At 38.4% G+C, this 18,924-nt stretch overlaps 2 protein-coding genes across 2 annotated transcripts in view; one reads left to right on the top strand and one right to left on the bottom strand.

Annotated features, from left to right (window-relative positions):
• tenm4 (teneurin transmembrane protein 4) overlaps positions 1-5,306 on the bottom strand; it is a 108,095-nt gene extending 102,789 nt beyond the window's left edge. Inside the window, exon 1 of the mRNA XM_062472826.1 lies at positions 4,975-5,306. The gene's annotated coding sequence lies outside the window, so the exon portion shown is untranslated. The remainder of the gene's footprint in view (positions 1-4,974) is intronic.
• lpar6a (lysophosphatidic acid receptor 6a) overlaps positions 1-18,924 on the top strand; it is a 281,763-nt gene that overhangs the window by 153,290 nt on the left and 109,549 nt on the right. The window lies entirely within an intron of this gene.

Consider the following 18,924-nt stretch of genomic DNA (forward strand, 5'->3'; position numbering starts at 1 on the left):
ACATTTCTACACATCTCTAATCAATATTAGCATTTAGGCAAGCAATGGCCAAATACAATGAAAGTGCATTTACATTTACATTTAGTCATTTAGCAGACGCTCTTATCCAGAGCGATTTACAGTAAGTACAGGGACATTCCCCCCGAGGCAAGTAGGGTGAAGTGCCTTGCCCAAGGACACAACGTCATTTGGCGGGGATCGAACCAGCAACCTTCTGATTACTAGCCCGATTCCCTCACCGCTCAGCCACCTGACTCCCATTTAGTTCCTTAGTGTGAAACTTTAAAAGCAAATATTGACCCATATTTTATTCCTATACTGCTGATGCATTTCATTTCATGTGTGTTGTGGACTAATGTATGATCTGAATGTTTTCCTACCAAAAAAATAGTATTACTTTGGATATTCCCATTTTTGTTATTCTTCGGTTTACTGGTATTGCTTTGTATCTTATATGTAATTTAAATTCATTCTGCAATTCTGACCTTGCACACTGGACACAAAAAGAGGACTGAGAATTCATCTTCAGATTACAATATATTGTGGATTAATTGGGGATAGGTATATGGCAGCTGGTACAACAATGAAAGTAATTCTATATTAATTTCACACACACAAAATAAAAATAAAAACACTTGTTCACACTTGACAAGCCATCTATACAACATAATTCATGGTGGAGACCTCTCACTTAACCTGATACAGGATGACTGTCTTTACTGTCCTTTTCTGTCCTCACCTCCAACATACTTTCAGAAAATAACCATTTTTAAAATGCAAATGTTCATCAAGTGATTCTTTCTTCAATGCAAGGAAATATCTACAGTTGACAACATGTTTTGACGTAAGGAGGAAAAGTGCCACTCTTGTATCTTTTAAAAGCTTTGTGCATCACTGAATGTCTCTTCCCCCGCAAGTCAAGTGGAACACAAGATGTGTCGACATTGATGCTGCAAACAAAGTCATCGATTTAGGAACCTTTTCTATGAGTTTTTGAGAGAATGATGAGAAAAAAAACTGGATTTACATTTCAGAATCAAGGGGTCAATGACATTTTATTTTCAAATAATCTATGCACTGTGCAACACACGCATACACACAAAGGTACAGTGCATACAAACCCTCAGGCATCTGGCATAATTCCTTTTAATTAGACTAAAATGGAATAGGGGCACAAAAATGAACTGAGCTCAGTTGGTACCTACTAAGTAGCTTAACTAACTGTATACAAAAGCTGTTCAAAGATAACTGAGGGCTTCCATAAATAACATATAGGCTAGCAAAATGTCCACCAAAACACACCAATTACCCATACAACATTACTCTTCATTCCTGCTGCTCTAGCCTCACTGTCATTCAAATCAGACTAAGGTTAGCTTGGTGAACATCCTTCTTTCAACCGCAAATCACTGGGGCCTAATTACCTGCACATTAACTTCCATTTCACCATCTTGCATAAGATTATCTTGGCCATGATAAAATGTCACAAGGGAGGCTGTTCTGATGGGAGAACCCACAGAGGCACAAGATACGTGTAATGTATGTGATGCCTGTCAGAGGAAGCACCCTTATGTTAACCTTCAAACACCAAAAGGACATTCTTATTATATGTAATCTTGTTCTTGCTCTACAGGATCAAATGACTTGTACTTGGTATGCTCTCTTTTTTGTTGAGTTCAAAATGAACAAAAAACAATACTGACATTGAATATGCATATAAGCATTGACTCCTGTATGGTTGGATTTAAACCACCAGCTGGGGAATTTAGGATTACGTTGTTCTGTTAAATGTGTCCAATGCACAGAACAGCACATTTCAAGTGCTAAAAAAGTGAAAGTCATAAAAAATAATTATTCAAAATTAAAGCGACAAAAGGTGTAATCTGAGTACTAAACCTTAAAATTGTTATTAGCTTCCACTGGCTAAAGTGAGTCATCTTAGAAATTGCAACATGCTTAGCATGATATGAAGAACACAAAGGGTATTCTGTTTTTGCTGGCTCTCCAGAAGAAGGGATTGTACAAGCACATTTTCTAACAACCCTCTACAACCCCCAACTAGTCTTGAACTAGAAATGATTGTAAAGTTAAAAAAAAGATCTGTACAGTCCAATAAATGAGCAATGTAATGTTTCATCAAAATCAACATGATACAGAGATGATCTTTAAATGTAAGATGGATACCATGGGGGTTGCTGCAGAATTTAGAGTTTTTTTAGAGAAAAAAAACTAAACCTGGAGGTCAAATGTTGTAGTCCCCTCTATAATGCTAATATATCCTGATGGACTCAAGTCATTGTGTTTATACAGGATCCTTTGATAATAAGGTATTTTCCTACACTGTTACACCTGCTATAGAAAGCTAAAATGCACCAAAAATTACCATAAATGTGTACAATGGTTTGGGATAGTGCAAGAGAATAAAAGTTCAGATAAGTTCATATTCAGTCCTTGGGACTCTTAGAATTTAATTCCTGGTACGAGTTTATAATCAAGCAATGCCCTTGATTGCTTGAAATAAAAAGTAGTATCCTAAGTTTTTAGAAAACAATCACGTACTTTAGCACAAAACTTAATGAAATCCCAAAGGTCTTGCAGCACAGATTATAGGATACATGTTTATAAAAAATTCTTTTGATTACACTAAATATAATGATATGCTCAACTCTAAAGGTTAAAATGAAAGTGGTTGTTTCATTGTTTCATACATGGAATCTTTTTTATTCAGATATGCACTGTTCCCAAACCATCACTTCTCTGGAGTTGAGCTGACCAGTCCACAAAGAAATGAGAGCCAGTGCATTTCCCAGCTTTCATGTCCAATAAGTGCTGTAATCGTGACGGCTCCCCATTAGTCGTACGTGTGATAAATCACAGGATGACAGACTGCAGCTTCAACTAAACATAATGCTCTGGGGTGGCCAATTCACCCCCCTCCACCACCACCACCCCTGTGTTGCACTCACTGCTGCCATTAATAGCCACCATGTTGAGAGGTTGAAAGGAGAGGTAAGGTTTAGAAATCTAATACATTGACAAAAAATATGTCCATGACAAAATAACATACTGTATTTAACATCTTCCTCATGCGTAGAGTGAGTAGTGTTTGGAGGGACTACAAAGACATGTTATGTAATTGTGTTATAAAATTGATGGGAAACACACTTTAAAGTTACATTAACTAACATGTGCCTACATAGCAACACCTATACTGACAAAATATTGTTGTTAGATTGAAATAAGTATGTTTTTTATTTTATTTTTGTATATGTACTGTACCTACCACGATTTACTATAGACATCACTTTGTAGTTACATGGTAGTTAACCTCCGTGTAAAGTGTTGCCAAATTATATAATAAAGGTAGAATTATATGTAATTAAAGAAAAGCTTTCAGTTGTGTGCAAATTCGCAATGGAGCCACGAAGGGAACAAAATCACTCTTTAAAAGACTTGTTCTCGTACTCACAACAACTATTACCTCCAAGCCATACTATCCTTGGGATAACTCCTGAGGGAAAGAGGCAGTAATAGTTTTTTTTCCATCATGGTTTTGCCCTTATCTGACGCCAATATGGCTTCAATGTAAACAAGCACTGCAACATGGTGTACAACCTAATACACTGTAGTAGAGAGATTTCATAATAGTATGTATTAACTAAGTTGTGTAGTTTCAGTTTTAAAAGAGGGTAAATAAGAAAGAACAACAAAAACAACATCTTACATTTGCGGGAGAGAAAAGCATGTTTTAGCCTTTAACTGTATGTTGCACAGGACCAATGCTCTGGCGGCTCCACCAAGCTCATCAACTTTTATAAAGACAGCCACAAGAATACAGCCCTTTCCTGCAAAGGTCAACCTCCATAGGGACCTAACAACTTCAGACTTAACACCTCCACCAAACTCTTGACACTGGTTGATGGAGCCCTTTGTATTCCTTGCAACCAATGAGAGCACTTGTGAGCTTTGAACAGTACTCTTAGAACTTTATTGGTCTACAGGGTAGACGTGATTGACTAAGGTCTAACACAAATGTGATATTTGCATGATATGTAATGCACTGGAATAACACTGGCTGCCATTACATGAGTATGAGAGAATTATTAAAATAAATTAGACGTCAGAAAAATAATAAAGAAAAGAAAAAACACGTTCAAATGATGTGTGTGAGAGAGAGAGAGAGAGAGAGAGAGAGAGAGAGAGAGAGAGAGAGAGAGAGAGAGAGAGAGAGAGACAGGGACAGAGAGCAAGAGAGAGACAGAAATTGTGATTTTATCGTTACTGATTGTAATTTGATAACTTGATTAACTTAATATAGCTCAACTGTTACATTTTTCTTACGCATTAATATATATTCATGTAGGCCTATGGGGGACTACAATAAGCAAATAGCATGCATGTGTAATCAAAGTAATGTAGGCCTAGTCTTTTAAGAAATAATTTAACATTTTAAAGTCAGGTGTAGGCCATGTATCTATTTTGATGTGTCCAATGTATCATTTTCTTCAATGGTTTGCGGGTGACACTATTACGATTGCATACTTCGTACTTAATTGAAATATAATCCCGTAGTCAAGAATGAACAGTCTTCAATTCATTTAGAATGAGTTACTTCGTGAAACGCTGTTCACAAATCACATCAAATGTATCAACAAACCATGTATTGTAGCCAACAAATTGACGCGCGTACGCCTCTACACAACCCGATGATCAAGAAGTACACAGCCTACTTACTAACAATGTTTTCCTAAAACAGGACCGTGGTAGACCGTTGTATTTGTCTATGATATTCTCAAAATATGAAACGTGCCGCTAATTCTACGCACTAGTGTTTGAGATCCGCATGATTTAAACTGCACAGCTCAGTCCGTGATTCTCACACGCACTACAGGCTATTCCTATTCTGCTGCATGATGGTCTCGTGCAGCTGTTGAGTGGTAGCGTAAATATTAAAAAAAATGTTTTCAATCTTACCATTCTTAAGAAACATCCAACGTGTTCTGTCGATTGTGGAAGTCCGCGACCAATATCTTGAATTGATCCAAAATGTATTTGTGTGTTCCGTTGAGAAAGGTCTAAGACAAGTATTTCATTACTGGCGATGTTCAGAAAACAGAATTACTAAATTTCTAACGTTACAGCATTCCGAAGGATGCAGTTAGGATGTGAGGCAGTTTATGTCCAACATTTCCCCAAAAAACGACTGGCCAGTTCATATGAGACCACACTAAACACTATGGAATTCGCTGAAATCCATGAACACACGACTGCACACGATTTGCCACACAGAAATGAGTGTCGCGCCAGCCGCTATCCCCTGGAATGATAAGCAATGCACTCACGATTTAGGCTAGGTTGTACCATTATGGGAGAAAGGGGTGCGTGGTCGCCCCCTTCGGTGGTCTACGCGTCTTTTTCTTTTCTTTGACTGTTAACTTCAAACTGTAATTCTATATTTTGCTGGCCTAAATCTACATTTGAGACAAATCCCATATTTTATGAACAAGCTAAGAAGATTCTACGGTTGAATCTATAATCATATGTATAACATAGCCTACATCCTAATTTTCACCACACATTGAAATTTCCTCAAGGAAATTATCAAATGTTATCAGCAGTCCATTTAAACCTCTGACATTCAGATTTAATAGGTTAGCAGAGGACAGAACCTCTGTGTTGTTCCACCTGACACCACTTTTGTTTGACCATGTCATTTGAGTTGCGTCTTAAATCCTTTGCTGCCATACTTTTCTTCAATTCCTAGGTTCTCTATTGGGTTATAAAGAATGGTCAAAAGTTATTTGCCCTGGAAGTACGTTGGGTCCCCCTAAGAACTAGAAAGGGGCCAGAATGAGGTATGTGTGAGATTTAATTCAGTGCCTTATCCCTGAAATTTAATCTTGGCCAGGCTTGGGGTCTTACTGCTCACTGCTTGGGAATAGATGAGTGAAAAGTTCAATATTCTTTCAAATGCAAAACCAAGCAAGACTAGGTTGGCATTGTGATCGTGTCATTGTGGGCTTATGAGATCCTCCATTGACACAGATAACAGGAGGATGAGGAAGTCTCAAAATTAAAAGTTTCCTTTGTGGCTGGACATCCTCTGGTTCTTGTCTGCAGGTAGTTGAGGCATGCAAGTCACTTTAGATGTCATAGTGTCAGAAAAACATACATTATCTCAGATCAATCCCAATACTACAGTGCAATGGAATTGTTGTTCTCACTAGGCTTTGTATGCCAGTGTTGTTACAAATAGTAATAGTAACAAATATAAATTGAAATAACAAGTTGGAGTCAAAAGGTCAGATTTCCCACCATGTGCTGCCCTGTACATTATTTGTATATTGCATAGTACAGATGAAATAGGACAATTCCAACAACAGGGGAGGATATCCACATTACATTCAATTGGAATCTGCTGAACCTTACTCATACTGTTTCTGTCTGTTGTTCTTGTGATTTTTGTCTCGAGCAACAAGCTTTTTAAACGTTATCATTAATAAATTATCCATTGTAAGAGATCAATAGTCAAATATAAGTTCCATAGCACATTCCTTCCTGTCCATTCTGGACATTAATACATACATGTAGATGGATGGAAATTGATTTCAAGAGATGATAGGGTTTTATAACTATGTAGCCTCTTTTGTACTCAACTTAATTTCAAAAGCACTACAGACATGGAGATTCCACTAACTTAATTAATAGCTTTTCCAGTGCCACCAGCTCAGCCTTTATGCTAATCAAGAAGAAGCAGAAACATAAATACTGTCTCTTCATCTGAAGAATGCCCCAGCAGGAGCACAGTAAGATCTTAGTGAGGTGAAGCACAGACTATAAAATATATGAATTATAAAAAATACAATGAAAAATAATCAAAAATAGTATTACAATTCACCAGACTTTTTTCTTTAAGTCTATCCTACCACCTCATGCCATGAACCATTACCATAGTTGTTAGGGTGGCAGTAGCCATGTGACCAAAGAAAATGGTTCAGTCATTACATTTGTCAAATTGTTCTTGCTTTAAAGGATTGTAATCTGTAGTAAGAAGTAATTTCAACACCCTCTTTGCGCTGACATGGATGTAGCCTCCATGCAGATGAGATCACAAAAGAATGGAAAGGTGATGTGAGCTTTAGCCTAGTTTTCGAGCATATTAATATCTGGTACGTCATGGAGCTGTGGAGGAAATGGACCTTGGAAAGTAAGATGAGACAAGGATATGAGCCGTCCCGTGTTGTAAAGAGATGTGATAATACTGATCTGTACAGAAATGAAAGCTGCACACATTGTAAGAGAGCCTGGGGGAAGGCTTTACGTTTATTCTAAAAGTTCAGTCCAAGCATGGAAAATGCACATATTGCAATAATCCTTCTGTTTGACAGTATTGTCCACCCAAAAAGACCATGTCCCATGTAAGTAAGTGAATAAGGTATCAATACAATGTAGAAAGATTATGTAAGGGGAATCTGGCGGTATATGCTTATCGAAACTATTCTGTAACTGTTCTGACATGTTAGGTTTTGTGATTTTGGTGTGAGTGCACATTGCTTGGGAATAATTATTATGAAGAGTTGCCAGATCCAAGGATATCTTGATTAATTCAACGTTCTCCACAAGTCATTTTTGTAATGGGGTTATTCAAATCAAGATTAAGTTCCATCAACATTACAGGTGTTGTGACTGAGGCTCAATACTTTGTTTGTCTGAACATATAATTCTCTGATTTCACTCTAAGACACATTGTCTGTGGTATTAGCTTTACAAGAATAGAATAACTGTTCTGTATTCCAAAACAAATATAGTCCTACTATTAGATACCCCACAGTTTGACCATGCAATGTTAAGAACATTTTGAACAGGAATACTATACAATACTGTGTTTAAATTTAGTGAATGTAATTTGGCATGCATCTAAAGTATATTTAGTGTGTTTTTCATATCAAACTATTATCATTTTGCCCATGAAATCCTGTCATCTCCATGACCTGAGCGTTATCTTGGCAAATGCAAAAAATTATTGATGACCGAGGGAGATAACCCCTGCTTGTCTGTCAGAATCAAGTGGCAACTCTCAACAGCCTGATCGTGCTGTCTTAACACAAACTGATGGGTGGTGTCACCAGCCCAGGGTCACTGCACCAATTCAGCACTGCATTAAGTTAGAAAATTCAACACCACTGACATTTGTTAATGTGTGGCCCAAGCAGGAGTCTGAGACAGCTTCACATACATGTGGAGCTGTTGGAAGTATGTGTAAACAGGGTAAGTTTCTTCAAGTTGTGCGGAGGTGAGATGATCACAACTTGACCGGTTTAGGTGTGGCTTGAATGTAAATGTGATCAAGACTTTGCATCAGATATTATTCAGAAGGACCAACAAAAGGATCAGCAGCCTTCATGAGACACTCTGGGCTCAACATCATCAAACATCATCCCCCAACAGTACATCAAATCCCTGACTAGTGGAGCAAATAAGTGTGAAGATTCAAATAATCTTGTGTTGTGAGTGTTGTGACAAGCTGATAATCACCTATTTCACAGGGATTGGAATGAGAGGAACTAAAAGGCATAGTTTAGGTGTAGAGCACAAAAATGATATTGCAAGTGACGCTGATCTGACTGCTGAACATGTAACCTCTGCTGTTGTAGTGTACCTCTAGAAAATTAGAAGCACATATATACAGCATCATAGGTGATTACAAGGTTGTATTTTAACTACTTCCATAGTACTTTAATGGTTGGCTGATACTACTTGTGGTTTACATTTACATTTAGTCATTTATCCTGGATAAGTCCCTGTACATTCCCCCCGAAGCAAGTAGGGTGAAGTGCCTGGCCCAAGGACACAACGTCATTTGGCACGGCTGGGAATCGAACTGGCAACCTTCAGATTACTAGCCCGACTCCCTCACCACTCAGCCATCTGACTCCCTGGTTATAGCAAATGTTGCTTCTGAGTTAGGAGTTGGGGTATAGAATGTTTATTTTTACGATCACCAAAGTCAGAATGACTTTGGATATTTAGCACCACGACTACAATTACTGACTGACAAACAGGAACACTGTTAAGACAAATGATTGTGATCATGGCCATGCAGTGTCGCCATCCGGTCCCTGTGTGAATATACAAGGCTGAGAGGCTCTTTCGTGCACTTTAGGAAGAGTAGTTATTCTGTTTCTGGTAGGGCTCATTTTTCTGGTGTGGAGAATCTTTAACAAGACTGTAATTAACAGTCAGTAGCGGCACAGGAAGCAGCCGGCATAAGCAAAAGCAACTGTCCAACAGAGTTTTGTACACATTAGGTTCTTGGCCTAATGAAGATATCTCCTCTCCTTTCACTTCCTTTCATACTTTCGAACTGTGCAGGGTCACTTTTAATTTTAATTCCTGTCAGAAGTAAATCCTAATCAACCTTAATTATTGAGAAAAAGCCCCCCCACCGACTTCCAAAATTGTGTCCCTTTTGTCAGTTCTTGAATGGTGAATAGCTATTGTCTGTGGTTACTTATTAATAGTTTGAATTGCAAAAATGTAAGAAATTCTTTTGATGTATTTGTTTAGTAATATTAAGGAAAGACAATTCATATGTGTTTGTGTTTAATGTGTAACCATTTTAGATCATTGTACTGTAGTTCAAATATTGTATGGTTCTGGGTGTGGAATTCAGATCTTCTGTAGAACTTTGCAAACTCAATTTGATCTGTGAACCAGTTTTTTGACAACTGACTTTACCAACTACTAAGCACCTTACTGAAGCCAAATTAAGACAACCTTTTACATCAAATATACTGGAGATTGAACTGTAGCAGTGGCAAAATCGTCAAGGTTAAACCACAACCAAATCATGATTGTCCAGAGGCATTACAGGTGTACTGCATGTTAGTATACTACCAAGTAGTTACATCCCTTAATGGATATAAACACTGATGTGCTAGACAACTGGGGATACTTTAACCCACACTTGGAAGTTGTCATGCTGTCATACTTTCAGAAACTGCACTTGTCAGAGGGTAGATATACCCCTCAAGACAGTCTGCTATGACAGGCTATACAGATGTTGAAGCAGGTTTGAAGACTTTGAAGATTTTGAAAACAATGTCCAGTAAAGATTTACATTACACATACAGTATTAGCTGCAAAACTGCACCGGTCAATCAAATCACATGATCCTATTTGCAAAATTAGAGCATTTAATATCCGTGACCTTAGATCTGTATTGAAATATAAAATAACCTATTTCTCTCTGGGGAAAAACAGCTAAAACTAAAATGCCTCAGCAAATCAGTTTAAGGCAAAAAAAGGAAAATGTGAGGAGCAATTCATCCATGGAAAATTAAACATAACCCTGGGGTAACATGTCTAAATATGCAGAGAATATTTTCCCCCCCAAACACAGTGAGCGCAACAACATTCATCCGGAGAAGCTGTTCTATTTTCATTTGTCAGACTCAGGGCAGTTGAACATTTATTCACCAGATTTAGGAAAGCACCATGAGCCATAAATGATAACACTGCAGAGTTTTGAACAAAGCCATTTTGCAGCGGGCTATTGAATTTGAGTTGAGCTCCCCAGGTCATTAGGGAGCCCTGCGTGTGGCTGGCTCCGCATTCCAAAGCTAGCTGGGTTTGATTGTTTGGCTCAGCTCTTTACTTCATTAATGCACATGAACTGCTCCCAGGCACCCTCGTCAATGTTAATGAGCATATTAGTTTGCTCTGGGGCCAGCCACTGTCTTTTCATCAAGTTAATGTTGGTAGCAGATGCAGGGTTCCATGTTTTAAGAGACAGAGGACAGTGAGGTGTGAGTCTGTAATCGCTCCAAGTCAAAAGGTAAGAACACTCCATGCAGTAACCTTCAGAACAAAGCACCCACGATAGAGGCTGACTAAACCAAGGGCTTCACATACCTCAGTCAGGGGCATTGTTATATGAATCAACAGTGGTTTTTACTCCTTCCCTTCTTTGATCCAAGTTGCGTCCTCTATAATTAATCCTACCACTGCATTAACACAGAATACAACTTGCAAAAGTGATATGGTAACCCTGAATTTTACTATATTAGGTGTATGAAATTATGCTTATCCTCACTCTGTATAAGATTCTGATGTGATTAGCAGATTAGGAGGATGCACTCTCCTTGTCCTCAGTGTGCCGACCACAAGTGATCCAATCATGGCTCGAGAATAAACAACTCAACAGAGATGATTGATGCAAGCATGTGCAGAGGTGGAGAAAAGGCAAAAGAGAGAATGAGAGAGGGAGAGATGATAGATGGGGTGGCAGGGTATGTGAATATGGCTGAGATCTGACACATCCATCCCTGCTGTCCGAGGGTGAATGATTTAAAAGTGTGAGCTGGACACTGGGAAGCCGAGTACCCTGCAAAGGAGCGTCCCAGGTAACAGTGGGGTCTTCCAGACTGGACCAGAGATAAGTAAAGGGGGCTTACACAGCACCACGCCACACCATGCCACCTAGCTACAAAGGCTGCCCAGGCTCTCGAACCACAGAGCCGAACATTTTCAGCTGCAGCCAGACCGCTGTGGCTAATACACCCTGGCTGCTCTACTGGTTTTTGTAGTTGTACAGGCAGGGTTATTTGAGGTATTTCTATTTCAGCATCATCACAGAAACCATGTCCGTAGCCATGCCAAGAGAATCATTAGAATATGACATGTTTATTTATTTGTTATCAAAAGGATTAAGAGCATATTTGTGGCTATGATTCCTCCATTTGGTGACTGAGAGAAGTAATCATGCCAAAATTATCCTTTTGTAAAATGAAAAGAGGCAAGGGTTTTCTTCCATTACTACATACTTGCATTCAGGTATAACATGTAGTACTGATGATCTCTGTTCCCAATTAATGTATGTTGAGTGTAGCCAGAGACAATATAGCTTTCAAAATGGAGCTACTTCCATGGTATGTATGTTTGTCAACACATTTATACCTTACTGATGGTTGATCTTTACAGCATATCCTTCAAGCTTCGGTGAGATTTATGGATATATATTCTTGTTTTCACAATGTTTTGTGTAATGCACATCAAATGCACATAATCACACATGCATATTTATAATTGCCACTCATCACAATGCACTCACACAAGTTAAGGGAATTTATTTTCCTCAAGTCAGTCCTAACTGGGATAAAGTAATGAAGATGCATTGATTCCAAAGTCATTACTTGTGTATAAAGAAGCGGGTTTTATGTAGTGAGTGATGGTTTGCAAAATGTAAAGAAATAGAATATCACATCCCTATTTCTACCGATGTACGACGAGTGTTTCATGATACACGCTATACACAACCCTATAGTAGAGTACAATGCCACAGCCTTGATAGGTTGAATAATTAGGTATAGGAAAACATTTTATGCACTGTTAGAGTTAGGATTGTGATGGCTACTTTAATTAGTTTTCTTTTTTGTGGCTTTTCACAAATTATAATTTTCACACCATATAATAAACGTTTTAATTTTTTAATTTTTAATTTTCATAATGTCTTATGGTAAGCTTGTCCTATAATGCAACAAGCATTCACATCATTTTATTTCATAGTTAGTCATTTAAACAGTTTTATGAAACCATAAAAGTAAGTAAGTCCACTTGACTATTGTGGCAAAATGGCTGGGTCATTAAACAGACTCACTTTCTGGTCCACTCGGGCCCATAGACCGTCTGTCTGATCAAAGAGAATGTTTCAAAACTCTTGCACAGTAGGCCTAGCCTATCTGCATTATTTACATGTGGTACAAACATTATGGGCAGATCGTCCACCACACCAGCCCATAACATTTGTATGTGTCAAAGTCCCTTAAAAACAATGTAGATTGTTGTGCCGTGGTAGTACAGAAAATATAATTATGGTATTAGAAAAAACCTGGCATGGCAATGTGACCCACAGAGATGCAATGTAGTGAGGAGCATAACAAGATGCAAGCATCCTTGAGAGCCCAAGCTAGGTCAAAATGAAGACAAGGAGGCATATACTGTGGTTCTAAGTTTGTGAGTTTACAGTTACAAGGGGGCAAATTAAAGAGTAGTCAGGGCAGGAAGGGGTTGTCATCCTTCAGGCAGACTCAGGCAGGTACGCAGTCAGGCTCTTTCAGGGCAGCCAGGAAGTTGGGACCAGGACAACAAAGTTGATGCACTATTTCACTTGTACTTTCCTTTATATACACATTATTTTACCTCTTAAACAAATAATGGTATTAAAGATTCATAACCAAGTAAGATTACATCTGGGTGTTTTTGCTTGGTCTGGATGTATTCAAACAAGAAAGAATTTGTGTTCCACATACTGTGTGTATTCTACTCCTCTGCTTAGCACAGGCACCTATTATGCCAGCTGCTACAGAGCACAGCTCTAGACAGTTTGTCTCAGGAGGCTGGTTTTATCAGCTGCGTTCCCCAAATCACATGATCCTCCCTACCCAATGAACAAGCAGAAAATGAACAACCTTAGTCAAAACCATCCCCTGGATTTAACTATTGGAAACCTGTTGGATTGCGAGGGCTTGATACATTTGTGCAAATGTTTTAGTTTCTGAAGATAAAAAACTCTGTGTGACTTCACAATCTCAAAAATCTCCTCACCCCAGGCCCTCAGGAAGGTGAACAACCCTTTGTAATTTGTATAATGCAACTGAACGATTAAAGACACGTGAACAAATGTAGAGATGTTGAGAGTTGGAAAGATGGAAAGGGACAGAATAAAAGAAAAAAGAGACAGAGAGACTGACAGATAAACTGTCGGCCTACCCCACATACAGTGCTCTGTAACCTTGTAGTCCACTGGAAAAAAAAGGTGTGCCCTCATTTTAGTGGCGAAATTGCTTGTGTAGAGATGGAAACAGACTGCTAACCTTGGTCATATGGGAGGTCCCTCACCTCTGCTGCTTCTGTCTTCTGAGATAGGATAGCTGCCATGGTGCCTAAGACTGACGGGCCAGAGGCACGCTCTGTACCGTCTCTCCATACTGCATGACACAGAGCAAAGGAAGATCCTCAAAGCGTACCCTTTGACTAAGACTACGGAAAGGGATAAGATGAACATACCCACGAACATACCCATGACCATTTTCACTGACATTTGTTAATTGTGTACAACATATATATATATATATTAATTGAACCTGTACAGCAAGCAAGTACTTGCTTGCCAAGTACTTGCTTAAGAACAAACGGTTATTTGAAATGAAAGTTAAGTAACTGTGAAAAGCATCAACTCCTCAAGCAACAGTATGTCAACACCAACCATTACCTTACCATGCTCTGCTCAAATACTGGACTGAGTACTTCCTCATGAGAGCCAGGTTCAACCTCATCAGTGACAGTCATGAACCGGTTTAAGCATGGAATGAGTCTGAGACAGGCCAGTCTGGGAGTATTAATGGGGGCTTCTCCTCCTGAGAGACTTACTGACCTTGGTGTTATCTCTGTAACCTCATGCATGATTGATAAATAAAAATGAAACTCCAGTCGTTTTCAGAGCCTGAGGTATCTAATCTCATTAGGTGCCCGTTAGTTCCTCTGGAATCAAGTAGTGACTGCTTGGTGCAGTTGCATGGCATCAGATTAAACAGGGTTGCCAAGCATTTAGAATGTCACACTTCGCCTCTCTGCTTCATCTCTGGTTCTCATACTTTGTCTCTCAAGTTAAACAACTTCTGAATTAAGTTTGCAATACATTTTCTCAATCCCAGTAGAACTTGTGTTGTACTTTCTTCATACTTATTATATAAAAAAGGTTTTACTGTGGATACTGTAAGATGATGCCTTATTTATAATTTTGCCCTGAGATTTACCACAATTTACCCAAGTTCTGCGTCGATTCATGAATTATTAAAGAAGTATTGTATTCTTATGATCCCACAGTATTTTCAGTGGGAACATTGTTTAAATTGTACCAACAAAGGGGGCTCAATGAGTAAGTGCAGTCATTTGTGTGTAAATCAAATAAAACAATAGGTTTGCAATAGGATTTACTACCTAATTGAGTATTCATTTTACTGTTAATCAATAACCTTCAAGGCCACATAGATGTATTCAGCAAATGTATTCCCATCCATTTTCATATTTCAATCTAAGAGTAATTTTATGATTAATTTGGCTGTCTGGAGGACCTCCAGAAAGAGGGCCTACAGGGCTGAGTTACAAGGAACAGCAGGAATTATTTTCCTTTTATGTTACATTTGTACACTTGTATCTACCCTTGCAACTAGATCTGTAATTTATTTGACTGTGTACATTTAAAGTTCAATTGACTGTTTTTGTTACTTTTCTGTCGATCCATTGTTACTTTAAGCTCAAACGTGGGATTCTCAGCAATGACTGAATTATTTTTGTCTGTAACCAGCAACCTGATAACTAATCAGCCCAGCAGAACTGCTCTTCCTTCTACACAGCTTGGCAACAATTTTTTATTCTCTTGTACCCTATTTCCCTCTATAAAGTCTGTTACAAATGAGTACGACAGCATGGCAGAAAATGGCCTCATCACTTAGCAGCAGTGGGGAAGTATATACTGTATGATGGATGGTGAAAAAGTTCCCCTCTAAACTCAGGGCTGTGACCTTGTTGGTGGTAATGTTATATGAAGCCTGTGCCTTTACAGATAAAGAGGCCAAACTCATCAGTGTATACACCCCAGCAGTCAGTAGTTCACCAAGTCCAAACACATCCTGTGCTCCTGTTATAAAACAAGACACAATAAGATATAAAAGAGTCAAAGGATATTGAAATAATATTTAAAAAAATATGTGAGCCGATATAAAATATTTACAATAGTAATATGTACATTAAATATGTGTGTGTAATGTACATGGAATGCTTATTTTCCAACTTATCTTATGAAAACAATTGCCTGTCCAGCTTTTATCCAAGACCAATAACTTGATTCATGATGTAAAGGACATAATTGTACTTTGTTTGTAATGACAGTGCAAAGAAATTTGCAGCAAACAGTTAAAGTAAAGAAAGAAATATCACCTAATTCATTATTCATCAGCTGCAACTGCAAAGGTTACGCAAGATGCTCCAACGGGTTGGTACTAAAACAACAACCAACTCATCTTGCAAAATTCCATAAACTAGGACATGATCAATGTTCATGCTAAAATCTGTGCATTGTAACTGAAATGCGGGTTAAGTTGAGAAAACTTTTCCATTCTGTATCTCATTCTGTAGCCCAATTGAAATTTTTTTAATGGTTTACATGGCCTTTTGCTAAAATAAAGGAAAGGTTTGACTAAATAAGTAAAAATGCTAATTATTGTGAACCTTGGAAAATAGTGAACACAGATTTTGCCCACAAAGGATCTGTTACATGATGGTTATTATTCAAATCCTGCTGCAGTGCACATCATATATAGTAACTATTAATAGTTAAATCGTGTAGAATCAGGTAGTAGTTGAACACAAATTATTTATTGACCTAGTACAGACATAAATGGCCGTATGGTTGAACTTTATGCCTTTTTGTTTAATGTCCTATGTAGCTGGGCCTTCCATAAGAATGTCTATGTAACTTGGCCTGCCACAAAAATGTCAATGTCCAGTGTGATCTGTGCAAATGACCAATAAAATACTATGACTTTGGGTTCATCTTCAAAACAGGTTTATGCCTGATAGACCCAATTTGAGACCATGTCTCAAAAACTTCTTCAACCCAATTTAGACTAAGATGCTGATGTACTTTTCAGCAGAGCTCTACATAATGTCCAACATTATCCTAAGGAATACCAGATGAGTGTATATGGAGCATGAACACCCATTGACTTAAAATAGTGACAACTTGCAGTGGAGCATCCACCATCTGGACATGACAGAGTCGTTTTAGATTGGTGAGGTTCTTGCAAGTTGTTCCTGGTTAAGAAAGGAGATCAAAAATAACACATTCCAGTTTGACAGGAATGATGGGACAGATACTGGCCAGAAGTTGTTGACTTAAGTCAAGGGTCAGCTTCTCCAGCAAGGGAGTGTCTCCAGTCATCTTGATGTCTGAGGGGAAATTGCCAGGGGGTCAAGTAGGTGTTGATTGAGTAAAGATATGAGAGGATATAATTTGATATTGGCTGGAGAAGGGTAGAGGGGATGGGATACTAAAGGGCTGTGATGAGTCTGTCCAATTCAGAGTTCTCAAGTGTCCTGACGTATACTAGCTGGTCTCAAAGCTCACTTCAATACCTGCCATCTTCTCCTCAAAGTCTGCTGTGAGCAATGAAGGAGATGGGGAGGTGTGAAGTGGTAGGAGAAGTTGAAGACACTGTCCATCGGGAGGTCTCCACCTTCAGGTTGAAGGTGTCCAGTACAGTCTGACACCCTCTGGAACGGAAATAAGGAGCATGCTTAGTTCATCAAGGAAGAGGCTGAGAGGACCAGGGGGCCTAACAACAAATATCATCACAGGGTGAATCACAGTTCAGTCTAACAAAACAAACAAAACAAAGATCCACAAATATACTTTTTAGACACAGTTTTAGAGGTCGGTATACGCAGTCATTCACTGCCCTCAGATATGGACAAGATGGTTGTTGGCGTGTTGCACAGTAGATCAGCCTGGTGCTGCATCCTCACATTCCATCCCACAATAGAATATAATGTAATGTGTGTGTCAGGTTTGGACACCTGTGCTTCAAGATAGTGTGTAACATGAGGAGAGCACTGTACGCATTTACGTAAAGCTAGTATGACCTTGAGAGATCCAGAAAACATAAACTGAATTTGTAATTAAGGAACCTATCGTGGGATATCAGGAGGTCTTACTGAATTATTCAGAAAGCAGCAGGTATGGCTGTACACATAGTCTAGTTAAGTCTGGCATGTGGTTTTGACAGTTAGGGGTTTGTTACGCAATGTTCCCTGCTTTTGTTATGCAGGGTTTCACCCCTCAAGCTGGAAGTTGCACAATGGCCTAAACCCTTGGTACAACAGCAGGACAAAATGTAATTGGGTTTGTATTTTCTTAAATTGTTAAATTTATTTTGTGATCAATCAGATAATGACTGTAAAGAATATTCATATTTATCAAAATAATAATAACAATAAATGCATTTTTTTCCAAAATGATTCAGCTCTAACATACAAATCACTGAGTAGTTTATGTCTATGAACTTGCATCTCTCCAGCTACAATCCTTTTTAGAGGGCTGGAATGGGATTGGATTTAAGTAACTAACTCATCCATCTTACTGCTAGACTGTATTGCCCAGTGAAGAACTGGGAAGAGTTGTGAATATCACTAAATAAGGTGTGTTGGAGAAGCCCTTCAGTGAAAATCTCAGAGTTCTGGTGGTCATTTGAAATCATTCACTTTATTCTTGGTATTTCACTTTAAAAATATTATTTGTATATTAAATATATTTGTAATTTATCTGTCAAGGAAACATTTTGTTTGTCCACCTGATTGTGTATGTAAGCAGACGCTCTGGATAAGAGCGTCTGCTAAATGACTATATGTAAAACATAACAGAAACAGAAATGCACTGCTAAAGACAAAATATCTCACTGATAGAATCAAATCTCCAACACCTTCTAGATGGAGTCTTCCAGTTGATGTTTCAACGTCTTTGACTCATGACAATCTTTGTGCAGAGCTGAGAGGCTTCTTTCAGCTGGAAGAGCAGAAAGAAGCCTCTTCAAAAAGCATGTTTTGAAGTGTGGTAGATACTGCTTCATGCAAAGTACAGCTTTCAGCAAACTCAAAGATCCACTCCAAATCAATCAAATAAGTGCAGTTGCTCTTGTTGTAAGCTCTCTATTGATTATAACTGTCCACCTCTCTGTCTAGCAGTAAGAGCAGAAATAATAGGATAACATTTTAAACTTGTAATCCACCACCTAACTAACTTTGTCCACTATCTCAAGATCTTAGATGTGTATTTTCTTGGGTTCCTTATATGCTGTTTTGTACCTC

Source organism: Osmerus eperlanus, chromosome 11, assembly GCF_963692335.1.
Source record: "Osmerus eperlanus chromosome 11, fOsmEpe2.1, whole genome shotgun sequence".
In the NCBI taxonomy this organism is placed as follows: Eukaryota; Metazoa; Chordata; class Actinopteri; order Osmeriformes; family Osmeridae; genus Osmerus; species Osmerus eperlanus.